At 36.9% G+C, this 17,099-nt stretch overlaps 1 protein-coding gene across 4 annotated transcripts in view; it reads left to right on the top strand.

Moving 5' to 3' along the window:
• Positions 1 to 10,324: 10,324 nt before the first annotated feature.
• The window catches only part of ZBTB21 (zinc finger and BTB domain containing 21), a 59,981-nt gene continuing 53,206 nt past the window's right edge, over positions 10,325 to 17,099 (top strand). For 2 of the 4 annotated variants that reach the window (XM_044670321.1, XM_044670317.1), the window contains exon 1: positions 10,337 to 10,400. The gene's annotated coding sequence lies outside the window, so the exon portion shown is untranslated. Of the gene's footprint in view, positions 10,401 to 17,099 lie in introns of all 4 variants that reach the window. The other 2 variants (XM_044670319.1, XM_044670320.1) reach the window with 2 other exon arrangements.

Here is a 17,099-nt window from a genome sequence, read left to right as displayed (position 1 = left end):
TGAGCTGTCTAGTTATTTCAGTCTTTCCACTTAATCGAATTCTTACTCCCTCTTCTTGGATAGCAGTTTACCTAGGGGCTAAAAGTCAAAATGTTCCAGACTCTTTCCTCACTTGGTTCACTAGTCTCAGTCTCTGTTTCCAGTGATTTTTTTTTTAAACCCTTACCTTCCATCTTGGAGTCAATACAGTGTATTGGCTCCAAGGCAGAAGAATGGCAAGGGTAGGCAATGGGGGTCAAGTGACTTGCCCAGGGTCACACAGCTGGGAAGTGTCTGAGGCCAGATTTGAACCAGGACCTCCCATCTCTAGGCCTGGCTCTCAATCCACTGAGCTACCCAGCTGCCCCCCTCAGTGATTTCTTGAAAGATAGAACTGGTCCCAGGTAGACACTTGGCTTTTTCTCTTAGGCTTAGTAGAGTTTTGCACAGCATTCCTATTCCATGCATACCTACACCCCCTCCAACCCCTCCTCCACACATACACACACTCTGACCTTTCCCTCTGTTCCTCTGTGCATGGTTGGAACTAGACTTTGAAACTCTCTCCACTTACCAGCTAAAAAAGTCTAAACTTCAAGGAACAAGATTCTACCTCTCAGTACCTTCCCTTCTTACTCCATTCCCTTCTCTGCCCCCAGCCCAGGGTTTCCAGCTTCCTTTTGTGTGTTGTTTTCTCATTAGATTGTAAGCTCTGTGAGGGCAGAGGCTGGTTTTTTCATATTTGTATGAATACAATAGAGTGTATGAATTGTATAAATTACAATACAGTGCTTAACATAATGCCTTACAAATAGTAGGCACTTAATAGATGTTTACTGAATTGAATAGAATGAGCCTGAAAAGGATAGGAAGCCTAGATCCTGGAAAGACAAGGCAAAAAATCAAAAACAAAGGACTTTGTGATCTGACTATAGATGTCATATCTGGAGCAAATGGAGAGTGCAAAGGAAGCCTGGGCACTAGATCAATGAATTGAGAGTCAGGCCTAGAGAAGGAAGGTCCTAGGTTCAAATCTGGCCTCAGACACTTTCCAGCTGTGTGATCCTGGGCAAGTCACTTAACCCCCATTGCCCACCCTTACCACTCTTCTGCCTTAGAATCAATACACAGTATTGATTCTAAGATGGAGGGTAAGGGTTCTAAAAAACAATAAAATTAAATAAGTAAATAAATAAACCAACATTTCAGACTGAAATGACTCTTGGATTAAAGTTTAAGTTTACCAGTGCACAGATGATGGACTAGAATGGGCAGCAAATGATGAAGAAGTATAAGTTATGCGCAAATGACTGATATATGAGACCTGAAGGAGCCAGGTATGAAATACAGATTACCAGTGCCAGTGGAGAGGCCTCAACAGGTGCTCCAATCAGAACTGATGGAATATCGGTTGGAGTCCAAGTTTCAGTTAACAAGGTAATTGTTAGATCAAAGATGTCATGGCTTGAATGGACAAGAAAGTGAAATGGAGATCTAGGCTCTGCCAAGATACAATGAAAGCAAACCAATTTTTTTCTTTTTTTAAATCCTTTCCATTGGTATTTAGAATCTATACTAAGTATTGGTTCCAAGTGTGGTAAGGACTAGGCAATTAGGGTCAAATGACTTGCCCATAGTCACATAGCTAGGAAGTGTCTGAGACCAGATTTAAACCCAGGACCTCCTGTTTCTAGGCCTGTCTCTCTATCCACTGAGCTACCTAGCTGTTCCAGCCAAACTATTATTGAAAAAGTCTGGGGAAAAAATTCATATTTTCAGTGAAGTAATAGACAGTCTAAGCAGAAGCAGTATGGCCAAAATTACCCTAGAGCCGTGTTGGCAAACTTCTGATGTGCCAACATGACCCACCCCTCTGCTCGGCAGCCCAGTGGGAGTGCTTCCTCCCTCCCCTCAATGTGGCATGAGGGTTGCAGTTTGGGCACTTGGTCTCTAAAAGGTTTGCCATCATTGCCCTAGAGCAAGGGTCGGCAACCTTTTTGGCTGTGAGAGCCATAAACGCCACATTTTTTAAAATGTAATTTCGTGAGAGCTGTACAGTGCTCACAGTGCGTGCTCCTGTAATAGTGTGCACTCCTGTAACAGCGCCTGAAAAATATTGACTTTATGGCTCCTGCAGAAAGAGCCATAGTTGCTGACCCCTGCCCTAGAGGCTTGGGTTCTTATAAGAAAAAGCAAATTTTGACTTGGAGATAAGGGGCACAAGGCATAATTCAAGTAACAAAGAGTAAATAATAATAATAATAGAGACAGCATGATGTGAAGTAGGCCTGGAAGTTGAATGGAAAAATGGGCCCCAGAAAGTTGTTAGTAGCTGAACTATATTATAGTTGAGAAATCTAGAGCAGAATTTCATTTTACCTGGTAGGGAGGTGACAATCTGAATAATGGTGGTATGGTGTGGAGCCCAAAGAGATGTAGTTGGAAGGCCTGGATGCAAGCAAAATAAGGGACCTAGTTGCAGAAGGCAGATTAGTAATGCAGAAGAGATAATCTAAATAAAGGTGGTATGGCTGGAACAAGAGATAGGACAGCTCGATTTCAATCTAAGATAAAGAAATAGTTCAACTAAAAAGCAAGATATCTAATTTCATTTCTGTTCTTCTAAGATTCTAATCCATTAGGAACTAGACCTCTTCACTCACATTAGTGTGTTCCCTATAAGAAGAAAAATTTGCAAGAAAAATTCAGATTATTCTTTAAGAACATATATATGTAAATTCCCTAAAAATAAAATAGTCTCCAGTTTATGCTCATTTGATTTAGATTACTCTAAAATGTTAGAATTCTTCTGTTTCAAGCTAAAACATAGAATTATATCAAAAAGAGGGGTAGCGGGCAGTTGGGTAGCTCAGTGGAGTGAGAGTCAGGCCTAGAGACAGGAGGTCCTAGGTTCAAACCCGGCCTCAGCCACTTCCCAGCTGTGTGACCCTGGGCAAGTCACTTGACCCCCATTGCCCACCCTTACCACTCTTCCACCTATGAGACAATACACCGAAGTACAAGGGTTTAAAAAAAAAAAAAAAAAAAAAAGAGGGTTAGCTATGTGGCTTAGTGAATTGAGAGCCAGGACTCTCAATTCCTGGGAGGTTCTGGCATCAAATATGACTTCAGATACTTCCTAGTTATATAAATGTGGGCAAGTCCCTTAACTCCAATTGCCTAGTCCTTATGGTACTTCTGCTTTGGAACTGATACTCAGTATCAATTCTAAGACAGAAGTTAAGAGTTAGAAAAAAATTTAATTAAAAAATATCAAAAAGAACACTCCATTTTCCAAACTCCAAATTCCAAAGTTTCCCTAGGATCTATTAAGAAGTAAAACACTCCAGTTCACATTAGCTTATTATCTATCAGAGGAATCCTGACAACTCAGCAGGAAAAATACAAGAAAAACCTTTAGACACCCAGACATGCAACTAGTGTCTGAAAAATTTCCTAAGTAAAATACATAATCTAGAGACTAGCTTAGTTATTCTTATTTGATTTGAATTGTTCTCAATTTTAAAAAATAGTTTTTTTAATCAAACATTTTTAAATTAGGAAAAGATCTATTTGACTGCAAAATAGTTCTAATAGAACACTAATCAAGTGAAAAAGTGGAGGTTTCAATTTGTTAGATTCCTGCCTATCAGAAGAAAACTTAAAATCCTTCAGGAAAAACATAATCCAATTCCAACATTTAGAACTAGGAATTTGGGATAATCCTCATCTCAAATATGTGGTACACAACTGAACTCACTGAATTTTATTTTATTTCTGTGGCTTAAAAATCAATGGGATAGTAGCAAGTAGGTACATCAGTAGACAGAAAACCTGACCTAAAGATGGGAAGTCCCGAGTTCAAATTTGAACTCAGACATTTTCTAGCTGTGTGACCTATGCAAGTCACTTAACCCCAATTGCCTAAACCAGTGATGGGCAAAGTTTTTATAAGAGGGGGCCAAAGGAAAGAAAATGCTCATCTGTCAATCTTTTTCTAAGGCAACTCTTTCAAAGTTTCATTGTATTGTATCCTACTCATTGTATTCATCAGATTGGGAATAATGACTACTGCTGGATAGAACATTTCAAGTTCCCCCTCCCCCCCCAATCTGGCCCATGGGGTAGTTTGCCCATCACTGGCCTAAACCTTACTGCTTTTCTGCCTTGAAAACAATACTTAAAAAAACCAATGGGATAATCCTATTTCAGTCCAAATCTTACTTAAATACTTTGCATTTTTTTCTAGGACATAGATCTAATACACAACAGAGAAATCTAGTTAATTGCTCTCAATTTCTTGAATTTTAAGACTTCTACAGGATTAACCTAATCTAACTATACATATGATATTCTTTGAGGATCAAACATGAAATAAGGTACAATGAGCATGTTTTAATTTAGTTTCCAATGCTCTCAATCAATGGAAAAACTTGATTTCAGAAGAATGTGATCAGAGTTTAAGGTTAGGGATCACATATATGGTTCCAAAAAAATACCAATCTACTTATTTGGTAGAGAGTTTAGTCCATGTTAGATTGTTAGCAAAAAGCTAGTACTTGAAAACTCTATATGAGAAACCCAATATAACCTGTAGAAATAGATATATGTAACATATATGGTGCATTCTCTAATTAGAATACATAGACTAAAGACCAATGAGTTTCTTACTATTTCCTTAGTTTTGTTATCAGTTGACAGGGTATTTATTTCAAGCTATTGCACGCAAAACAAAATGGGGAAGACACTTTCAATCCAATACCTTCAATAAAAGTATATGGCTCCAGGGGGCAGCTGGGTAGCTCAGTGGATTGAGAGCTAGGCCTAGAGATGGGAGGTCCTAGGTTCAAATCTGGCCTCAGACACTTCTCAGCTGTGTGACTCTGGGCAAGTCACTTGACCCCCATTGCCTACCCTTACCACTCTTCTGCCTTGGAGCCAATACACAGTATTGACTCCAAGACGGAAGGTAAGGGGTTAAAAAAAAAAAAAAAAAAAGAATGTGGCTCCAATAGCTAGGGGAGAGTTCATTTCAGTTTAGATAACTACAGATACCTGTAATGCTGAAAAACCTTCAAAGGAAACTCAATACAACTAAAAAGCAAGATACTTAATTTCATTACCATTCTTCTAGGACTCAGGTCCATTGTGAGTAGTGAGTTCCAGTTCATTTTAGTTAGAAACCTAACCAAATTGAAATATTATAGGAAGATCTAAGTAACAGGACTCATAAGTAAAATAGGGATTAGGAAGAACTTGGAAAGCAATAAAGCTGGGTAAGAATTGAAGCTGGAAAAGCATTTGGAGGAAAATGAAGCCAGCCAGTGCTAATGCTGTAAAAATGTTCTGAGGAAAAAATGTCCGAACATGAGACAAAATCCCTTTCAATGATTGATATTAATGAACAATCTCAAGGAGATTTATAAACTCCTGGGAGGCAGCATTTAAGTAAATGTATATGCTTTATGGGGCCTATAATGATCTTCAGAATTTAAAATCCATTTTCTTACTGAGAATTTTGAGGCCATTCAAATGAGGTTCATTTGTATAAGCCTCCTTTCAAGGCAAGTGTGTTCACATTAATAGGAAGTTGGATTGAGGCAGACTTCTCTTTAGCAGATCAGAGTCAGCCAAGTTTCCATTGCTCCAGATAATAGTGAGTCCTCTTTTACTTGTTATCAGCTCTTACTACACACATTCATTATTAGCAAACTCTCTTGTACAGTTGGAAGTCCTAGTTGATCTTAAAACCCAACCCTCTCATTTTACAGATGAAAATGAGGCTTAGGGAAGCTAAATGACTTAGCCAAAGTCACAGAGTGAGTAAGCATCAGGGGTACAATTTGAGCCCAGATAGTCAAATGCTCTTTCTACTGTTAACAGGCTTTCAGCTGTTTAGGTAAAAGATTAAAGAGAGGATGATTTGGGATGAAATTTGCTAGAGAAGGGCATGATTGGGATGAATGGCTGACAGCTTATTGTCAGATAGGAAATGAGGAAAAACTAGGGATGATGTCAAAGGATTTTGATATGAAGGGGAGAAGAAAAAGTTAACAGAGAATATTTTTAAAAATCCATATCCTATTTTTCAACACCAGCCAATTTAAACATCAATCTCAGTTGTATGTCATAGTTTCTCATATTTTATTTATTTAGTTTTTAGATTTATTTATCTAGAATATTTTCCCATGGTTACATGATTCATGTTCTTTCCCTCCTCTCTTCCCTCCCTGCTCCTGGAGCTGACAAGCATTTCCACTGGGTTTTACATGTATCATTGTTCAAAACCTACTTCCATATTATTAAAATTTGCAGTAGAGTGATCTTTTAAAGTCCCAAACCCTCAATTATATATATATACATATATATAACCATGTGATTAATCATATGTTTAGAAAAACTTTTCTACTCCCACAGATCTTCCTATGGATGTGGATAGCATTCTTCTTAAGTCCTTTGAAATTGTCCTAGATCATTGTATTGCTACTAGTAAAAAAGTCTGTTACATTTGATTGTGCCAGTGTTTCTGTTTCTGTGTACAGTGTACTGGTTCTGCTCATTTTGCTCTGCCTTATACTACTAGCATTCCATCACCATCAGATACCACAATTTGTTTAGCCATTTCCCAATTGAGGGATATCCTCTCATTTTCCAATGTTTGGCCAACACAAGGAGTGTGGCTATAAATATTTTTTATAGAAGTATTTTTCCTTATCTTCTTGGGGTACAAACTCACCAGTGGCATTGCTGGATCAAAGGGCATGCAGTCTTTTAAAGCTCTTTGGGCATAATTCCAAATTGCCTTACAGAAGGGTTGGATCAATTCACAACTCCACCAGCAATGCATTAGTGTCTCAGTTTTGCCACATCCCCTCCAACATTTATTATTTTCCTTTACTGTCATATTGGCCAATCTGCCAGGTGTGAGGAGGTACCTCAGAATTGTTTTTGTTTGTATTTTTCTAATCAGAAGAGATTTAGAACACTTTTTCATGTGATTATTAACAGTTGAATTAATTTGAAAACTGCCTATTCATATCCCTTGATCATTTGTCAGTTGGGGAATGGCTTGATTTTTTGTAAATTTGACTTAGTTCTTTATATATTTGGGAATCTCATTTTTATTTTTAAACAGCCCCCACTAAGAGATTTTATCCAGAAATAATCAAGGTCTCTACATTAAAAAAAAAAACAAAAAAAAACCAGATCCCAATTATTTAAATGTATTTTCAGGCAAAAATAAGTTTGGAAATCAAGTCTTTTGTTCTCGACTTTGAGGAACTTTCACTAGAAAAGGTTTTGTGAATTTGGGAGATAGAGAAAATGGTTGGGGCAAATTCTCTCCTCATCTGAATTACTTTCTCTTTTCACCTGAAGTAGAAGCTTTTCAGCAGTTTTTCAGTTAGGAATGTCTCAAATAGATAAGAAAAGCCTATGCATTTGATATTAAATAAATTTGGTGCATTTATTCTTATTTAGTGGCAGAGTTAGACTCCTAAAACAGCTTCATGGGTCCTCAAGCAGGGGTTAGAAGGATGTATATTGGGATTTACAGGAGGACCAATCCCGTGCAAGAACCATGCAGACAAGTCTCTTAGAGCCATAGCAAAGTTTAATGGGTTGGGGATCTACAATTTATACGGTAAATGATGTAGGTAAAGGGATTAGGTAAGCTTTATACAGAAACAATGATAAATAATGATTTATAAGATAAGGATAATGGAAATGAACTACTTCAGTGATTCTCCATAGTGGTTTCTATAGGTATAGGATCACAGGTAAATATGTAATCATCTAGTCTAGATTCTCAGGGAAATATTTGACTTCAGTGGGTAGAACAAGGGCAACCAGTTGTTGCCAAGTACAGAGGGGTTTTGGGGGCCTTATGTGATGCCTAGGCTGCATGACCAATTTTGGCCAGACCTATTTTACTGGAACCTACTCTCACTACTGGGGGCTACAATGTAGAATCTTTCTTAGTTATTCTCATGAACTTTTACAATAAAAAAAGTGTTATAGCCAAAAAGCTAACACCATAACTAACAGCTTGACAGCATCAGACCCTGTTAAGCAGGGGGGTTCTGTGTTAAAGCTTCAGAGTCAATTGTTTCAACTAAAAATAGTAAATCCATATTGATTTAATATTTTATCAATGTTAACCTTATTTATCAAATAATTATTCCTTATACTTACTAATAAATTATTATAATCAAATAAAATGAATGTTATTTGGTTAAGTCAAAGATAATATATATATATAGCATACACTACTGGTGAAGGTATAAACTGGTCTAGTCATTTTGGAAAAAATTTTGCAACTATGTCCCTAAATTTACTAATGTGCATTCCCCTTGATCCAATGATAATACTACTAAATATATATTCCAAGAAAATTTAAAAAGAGAGAGAAAAGGATCCATATGTACAAAAATATTTTCAGCATCTCTTTTTGTGGTGGCAAAAAAATGGAAACTAAGTGGGTGCCCATAAATTGGGGAATGGCTGAATAAATTATGGTATATGAATGAATGGCCACTATTTTGCTATATGAAATAAGGAAGGCGATAGGTTAAATCTGGTCAAGTTTTATATGAACGAATACAGAGCAAGGTGAGCAGAATTGGGAAACTAATTCATAACAATTACCACAAACAACTTTGAAAGACTTAAGAACTCTGACCAGTGAAATGACTAATGATGATTCCAGAAAACCTATGATGAAACATGTTATCCACTTTCTGACAGAATTGATGGATGGGCTTAGAGTACACACCTCTTCTGGATATGGCCAATAGAAAATTAGTTTAGCTTTACTATTTATATTTGTTACAAGGGCATTGTTTTTGTTTTTCTTTTTTCCAATGAAAAAAGGAGAGGAAAGGGAGTAGGAAAGAAAACAGAATTTTAAGTGAAAAAATTTTTTAAAAATTAATTCTGCTTTCAAAAAAAGTAGTAATTAAATACATTGGCCAGGCAGAAAAGATTAGCCAGTCTAGTATGTTAGCAAAATGACTTTATAGCATATCTTTAATCTCTTAACCATTTTTATATTCAGTAAGTAGACGAGAACTAAGAATATATTTCCATGATATCTTAATGTGTTTGCATTTCTTATTAATTCTCAAGAACAGTATGCAAATTACTAAAATTCCAGTATTTTCATGTTAAGAAAGTTATAAGAAAAAGACTTTTTTAAAAAGGGAATGTCTAAATTGGAATTTAGTTCCAGGGTACATCAAGATTGATTGAAGATATGCTTACTTGCAGTGGTGGAGGGAGTTTCCCTTAGCGTTGATGCTTCAGCTGAAGTATGCTAAGTATTTTTTTGTTTAACTGTTGATTCAAGTTAGTTTCATTCTATTGAAAATGCTCCTATAACAGATTGAATATTTTTGAGTAGGAAGCAAAGTTGTCAACCTGTGTCACCTAAGGAGAACTGAAAATCTTTCTTTCTCTCACCCCAACCCACCCTTCATTTCTGGGGGAAAGTGGAACACAGTAACTGGACCGTAATCTGGGTTTCAGAGAGAATCTGCATGTTATAAGGACCTAGGCTTCTCGATACTATCTTCAAAGCTTCAGATTTCTCAGTTTTCTCTTCTAAATGGCCTGAGAAGAGTCATCTGTTTTTTGGTGTGAGGCAGGGAAGAGGACCTCTAAGGAATAACACAAGATCACAGATTTAGAGCAGGAAGGGGCCTCGAAAGCCACCCATTAGAATTCCACCTTTTTTTTTTTTTAATTTTTTAAACAGATGAAGAAACTGAAGTTGAATGACACCTCACCTGGCTCTTGGACCTCATTTAAAGTGTCAGAAGTTGGATTTGAACCCAGACTAAGGGAGTCGAATTCTGACACACTATCCTTCTAAATCATCTCGTGGGCTCAACTGCTCAACGAAAAAAGTGGAAAAGTAAATTCGGTTCTCCAAAAGGACAGCGGGTCTTTTTCTGCTTTAAAATTCACCGGTTCTGAGGAGGAAGTTCCGAGGGAAAGGGAGATGGGAAAATCGTGCAACCAGGGGCAGGAGTCATTCCAAGTCCAGGGATATTAATGACTAGCAAGCAGAAGCAGCAGCTTTCAGCTGCTGATTTCAGAACACGCTGCCTCCTCTCGCCTCTTTTCCCAAGTTTAAGAAACTCGAGCACGTAAACACTTTTTATGTCTGGACCCCCTTGTCCTCTTTCTTCCCTATCCTCTGCCCCCAACCAGATGGCGGCTTAGCCATAGCTCCCTCCCCTCCCCCGGCGTGTGGTGGCCAATCGGAAAGCTGCGCACGTGACGAGCTCAGCCTGCGATGACCTCATCCCTGGTGTGGGATGACGTCAAATTCAAGATGGATGGAATCACCGCGGCGGCGGCGCCCGCGAGCTAAGCGTCAGCGGACCTGGGCCTGTGGTCCGACTCCGAGCTAAGGGTCGGTGAGTAACCGCCAAATCTCTCGCTCTCTGAGAACTTCAGGGGTCTGTAGTTGGCTTTAGCCTCCCAATAAAACACGGCCTTTCCTGACGTAACTCTGAGGTGATCTCTCGCCTCTTTTTTTCTTCTCCACCAGCGGGTTGCGGTCCTCAGTGCGCGTGCGCCATGTTCTGGGTCGCGTTGCGCATGCCCGTTGTCCTCACGTAGTCGATTGTGTCTCCATACTGCGCACGCTCTGTACTGTTAACCTCGTTCTTACTGCGCACGCTCTATTCCCTGACTGGGCTCTTTTTTTTTTTTTTTTTTTTTTTTTTGGATGAAGGCCCTTAACTAACGTTCTCTCACCCCCTCCACCTTATTTAAATGAATGCGACTGCGCTTAGATGTCAGCGCACGTTCTTTGCGTAAAGCAGTTGAAACGTCGTCACGTAAAGAGCGCGTGTTCGCGTTCTAGGCAAGAGTTAGTGTGTAATTGTGTCACCTTTCGCCTTCTACCTATAAAGTAGGCCCTCTGTGGAGTTCCGGGCTTTGGGGCGTGGGAGAGGACCTCGGAAATAACCAGCTTGGGGCAAATCCCTAAGGTGATTACCTAGGTGGTTAACTCCTCCCTCCTCCAGTCCTCTTTTTCCTTCTCTGCAGCTGCTTAACCCGCCCTACTACTGTGAGTGCGGGGTAAGGCACCCTCCTTTCTCCATCCATCCAAGCGCACCCTGCTCTTTTTAGAGAAAGAACCTACTTCTAAGTTATGGCAACTAAAGATCTTTAAGCACAAAAAACACATTGAATCACCTGACACTTTAACTGGAACTCAATTTATCCCTCTCCTTCGCCCAGAGCTATGGTCAACCCGAGTGAAATGCCTTCAGTAGTAAAACATTAAGGAAAAAAAAACCTTCAGACTCTGTTTAGAGGGATTCTTATCTTTTGTTTAAATTCCCAGAGATTAGAATTTTATTCCCTGGAGAATCAAATGGGAATATATGTAAAGTATTTAGCACAGTGCCACATAATGTTCACAAAATACTTATTTCCTTCTTTCTTTCCCTCCGGAAATGTGTATATAGGCTCTCCAGGAGATCTGACTCACACAAACTGTTGGTTTCATTATGAACTTGAAGGTTTAATTATTGGATACAAGATATATCAAAAATACTAATTCCTCAACTGTGTTTTGTCGGGTATAAACATTCCACTAAAGCTCTACTCTGAAGCCTCAGTAGGAGGTAGTCTAACTCTGCATTCTCAGAGGACCTAGTGTAAAGTTTTCCAGTATAGGTGTTGGTAGATTATGTATTTCATGTATGTAGACCAGCCTGGCAGAGTTTGGAGAAGCTCTTTAAAAGAAATTGACCATAGGATAGTGTTTAGTTCCTGAAGCTATTGATTGTGGTCACTATCAATGTAGTTCTACACTAATGAAATAAAAAAATCTTTGAAGCAAGTAGTTATTATATCTGGAATTGTTTGATTCTACCTTAGTTTCAAAGTAGAATGTCTAAAATGGAGATAATATAGGAATCTTTTTAAGAAAAAAAATTTAAGGTCTAAAGTCCAAACAAGCAATGAAATAAAACACATATTATGGAAGGAAATTCCTTATTGCTTTTTATCAAGTTAGTGATTTAAATTTTATGGTATTCTGTATCTACAATTCAGTAGTTTTTCATGGATGCATAGAAAGTGAGAGAGAGCAGGAAAAATGGAGGTGAGGATTTGACTTTAAGTAAGAAGAATTGTAATGTCTTGGACTTAGCCACCAAATCAGTGATCAAGTCCTCAGAAGTTAATCAGTTCAATTATGGGGGTGGGGGGAAAGGTAAGCGTGGGAAGAGTTTTATTTTTTTTTATTACCTGGTGGCAGTTTTTACTAAAACTTGATTTTAATTCTATTAATGCTTAAATAGTTATTAGTACAGCATCAATCAGTTTAAACATATTAATATATTTTTCATAGTGTTTGTAGCTATCTATAAGCTTATTTGTGTAATGTTTTCAGAGTCAATTTAAATACACAGATAAAAATGAATATCTTGATCATACAAAATATTTCCTGTACTACTTTTCAGGAAATGACTATGTTTGGACTTTTTTCTTCCTTTTCATTAACAGTATTAATCAGGATTCAGAAATACACTCATTAGTGCTTGTGGCTATTAATGAGGGCCTCGGGTAATATGGGTTACTTAAAAAATTTCATTCCACTAGTGCTTCCTGGAGGAAGGGAAGTTAATCTTCCCTGATTTTGTCATCTTTGGGGAAAGTGACATAGAATTGGAGAAAGCAGATGTCGAAAGATTCAGAGGAAGCACTAGAGGACCTCTTTGGCCCAGAATTACAAAAGAGAAGTTGTCCAGGGATAAAGAATTTCTCAAGAATGAAATTCTGAAGACACAGAAAAACAATTCCAATCAGGAAGAAAAGGGGGAATTCTTAACTTTTACTGTGTCACTGATACTTTTGACAGTGGAAGCTTAATTTACTGTGGTTTGCCACTTACATTAATAAGTAAAGAGAATTCTAAATTCTAAATTTCAGTTAGAGCTTAGTAAAAGTAAAAATGTAATTTTTATTGCCTCTCCAAGTTAAGAACCTTAAATGCAAAAGGACTATGTTAATGAAGAAGAAACTCACTGTAGGAATTGAAAGACTTAGTATAAAGAACAATGTGGTTTATCTCCTACCTGCTGACCTTGGATAATTCATTTAACCTCCCTGGGCCTCAGTTTCCTTATTTGTTTAAAAAAAAAAAGGTTAGATTAGGTGATACTTCCAGCCCTAGATTTATGATTCTCTGTATAAATTCAGTCCAATTGAAACATTTATTAAATGCCTTCAGTGTGCCAGGCATTGAGAATAAAAAGACATAAACACAAAACAATCCTTATCTTCAAGTAACTTACCTTCTGTTACTTATGTACATCAGTAAGAAAATATAAAATGTATGGAAAATATACACAAAATAATATTCAGGGGGAAGACACTAGCAACTGGGGAGATAGGGGTGTGTTTCCCATGAGAGGAGATACAGAGTTGAACTTTAAGGAAACTATTGTTTGAGATTGTATGAAGAAGTTGGGTAGGAATCCATTTCAGACATGAGTACACAGCCAGGTGATGGAATGTTATGTATGGAGAACAGCAAACAGTTTTGACCATCCATCCTAGGATTTTTAAAAAAGACATATAATGTGGAAAGCAAGGTCAAGGAACAGGATGCATAAATATATAAATGCAAAGTAAAATCTTATAAAAATAATGTTGGGTGTACTAAAGTTTGAGCTGTGGGCAGGAATGAAAGCTAAAGACAACAATAATGCTTTATTGTTTGTTATATTGGGGAAAACATCAAAGAATCAATCAAAAAAAGAGAACTGTTAGGGCAGCTGGGTAGCTCAGTGGAGTGAGAGTCAGGCCTAGAGACAGGAGGTCCTAGGTTCAAACCCAGCCTCAGCCACTTCCCAGCTGTGTGACCCTGGGCAAGTCACTTGACCCCCATTGCCCACCCTTACCAATCTTCCACCTATGAGACAATACACTGAAGTACAAGGGTAAAAAAAAAAAAAAAAAAAAAAAAAAAGAGAGAACTGTTGCTTAACTTGGATGAGACTATCACTGACAAGGGAGAAAGAAAGCTGTTCACTTTTTTTCTCTGTCAAAGAGAATATTCTTTGATTTAGAAAAGACAAATATATCTAGACAGAATTAATGTACCTAAGATAAGAAGGGGAAGTAGTTAAATGGGAAAAAAATCTTTGTCATCAGATTTCTCAGATAAGTGTTTGATATCTGATAAAATGTGAACAATTAACAATTGTGGGTGTGTATATATGTGTATATGTATAAGCCATTCCTCTGTAGATAAGTGGGAAAAGGGATATGAATATCAAATTATTAACAAATATAAAAATGCTCCCTCTCATGAATAAGAAGAGGTTTCACCTTACATCCTGCAAATTGGCAAAGATGACAAAATGTGGAAATAGTGCTTTGTGGATATCTCCACAGATTCAGACCTGAACCCGTTCAATAGAAACTTTTGAGTTTTGATCAATAGAAGAATTGTTTTTGTTGCGTTGTTATTTTCTTCTAATATAATTTTTAAGTTTAGGAGTTATTTATTGAATGCCTCCTGTGTAGAGGTCCAAGTAACAGTAGGGAAGAGTTATAGGAGACGGGATCTTTGCTTAGGGAACTTAAAGTTTAGGGGAATATAACCAGATCCTTATTATGCCAAGGCATTGTGTTTGGTGCTTTGGGAATAAAAGTTTTAGACACAAACCATACTACGTGTAAAGAATATATAATCTTACTAGAAAGATGTTTTATTTTTATTTAAAAATAATATCGCAACTCAGCAAACGAGAAACACCAAATAAATTTATCTCCAAAATTTCTAGAGGATTTCAGAATAGAAGAAAGCTCATTGGAATGGAATTAGGATGAGATTTCATTGTTTTATTTCATCTTAATTTGTATAGCTGTAGATATATATTCATTTTATATATACATATCTATATAACAATATGTAGATATGTATGTGTATGTATATGTTATTCAAACAAATATGTATAGAAATATTTGCATGATTTCACATGTGTAATCAATATAATTGCTCAAAGGGTAGAGGAGAGGGAGAAAATTTGGTACTTAATTTTAAAAAATGAATGTCAATTTTTACATGTAATTACATGTAATACAAATATATGCAGAAAGCTATCCCTTGTACAAAGAATAAACAAAATTTTTTTTCAATCAGCAAAAATCCACTTTTTAAATCTCTCATCTTAAATGCCCTCCCAAACTGTGAATAAAAGAAAAACTATACCCTCTGTTAGAAATACGATCAAGCAAAACAAATTTCTGGATTGCCCATAGCCAAAAAAATTACACATATTTTGCACCTCTCTATCAGAAGATGAGCTGCATGTCTCATCTTTGTCATTAACATATTGTCATTGTATAAATTGTTCTTCTGGTTCCATTCACTTTATTCTATGTCAATTCATACAAGTTTCTCCAGATTTCTCTGAAACCATCCCTTTCATTATTTCTTAAAAGAACCAGTAATATTCTAAAACATTTATATGCCATAACTTGTCCAACCATTTCACAATATATGGACATTCCCTCAGATTTGAATTCTTGGCCACCTCTCAAAAAAAGCTATAAATATTTTTATATATCCTTGGATTTTTTTGGGTGCTTTAGGCCCATCTCTCCCTTAATCTGTTTATCCTTCATCTATCCCCTTCCCCCTTCTTCCCTTTCCTTCTTATATTACTATTGAATGAAATGTATTTCTGTACCCAGTTGTGTGTATGTATCTTTCTTCCTTTGACCAGTTCAGATGAGAGTGAGGTTGAAATACCAGCTGCTCTCCCCACTCTTCTTCCTTGTTTTGTTTTGTATTTTAAAACCCTTACTGTCAGTCTTAGAATCAATACTGTGTATTGGTTCTAAGGCAGAAGAGTGGCAAGGGCTAGGCAGTGGGGGTTAAATGACTTGCCCAATGTCACACAGCTAGGAAGTATCTTAGGCTAGATTTGGACCTCCCGTCTCTGGTGCTGACTCTCAATCCACTGAGCCACGCAGCTGCCCCCTCTTCTTTCTTGTTTGATATCTGTTTGCCAACTCCAACTATATGAGATAATTGTCTCTAAATTATCCCTTTCCCTATTTATATTCTTTACTCTTCTTCCCCGACTCCCACACCTCCCATGTATTTTTCCCCTTAAGGTCATCAAAATATTGCAAAACTATTCCCAGCCCTTCTAATTATACTCCCTCTGTGGTTTCTGATATGATAGGATTCAGAAAGGATCCATGTCCCATCTCCCCATATTTGAATGGAAGCCGTTTATCCTTGTTTATTTAGTCCTTTATTATTCATTCATGTTTACCATTTTTTGTTACTTTTAACTGCTGTATTTGAAATTTGAAGTTTAAATACAACTTTAATCTTTTCATCAGGAATGTTTGGAAGTCCTTTATTTCATTAAAGGTTAATTTTCTCTCCTGTGAGCAGTTTTGCTGGGAAAGTTATTTTTGACTGTTAAGCTTATATTTTTGCCTTCCAGAATGCTTTATTTTTCTGCTCTTTTGTAGTAGTAACTGCTGAATCTTATGTGATTTTTATAGTATTTCGTTGGTATTTTCTTTCTGGCTGCTTGCAGTATTCATTCATTCATCTATATCATTCTCTGGAAGTTCTGGATTTTGGCTGTAATGTTTCTGGGAGTTTTCATTTCAGGAGGAGTCAAATTATTTCCATTTTTGTCCTCTGGCCAAAAGATTTCTGGGTAGTTTTCTTTGAAGATTTCTTGAAATATAGCATCTAGATCTCCCCTTTTATTTGTCATGGTGTTTAAGTTAGGTCGTTGGTTTTTTTTTTCTTGATTTTTTCCAATTCATTTATTTTCCTATTAAATATTTTACATTTTCCTCTACTTCTTCATTCTTTTGATTTTACTTTAATATTTCTTTTTGCCTTTTGGAATCATTGACTTCTTTTTGGTTCATTTTGATTTTCAGAAACTGTTACTTTTGCAAGGATTTGTACATCTTCTGCCAACCTGTTAATTCCTTTCCCAATTCTTCCTTCTCTCTTATTTCTTGTTCAAATTTTTCTTCAAGCATTTATTTAATTTATAAAAACTTTATTACCCCTAAAATTTTTTTTTTTAAACTCTTCATCTCTTTCA

Source organism: Gracilinanus agilis, chromosome 3 (genome assembly GCF_016433145.1).
Source record: "Gracilinanus agilis isolate LMUSP501 chromosome 3, AgileGrace, whole genome shotgun sequence".
Classification (NCBI taxonomy): Eukaryota; Metazoa; Chordata; class Mammalia; order Didelphimorphia; family Didelphidae; genus Gracilinanus; species Gracilinanus agilis.
This window is presented reverse-complemented; position numbering and strand designations above follow the sequence as displayed.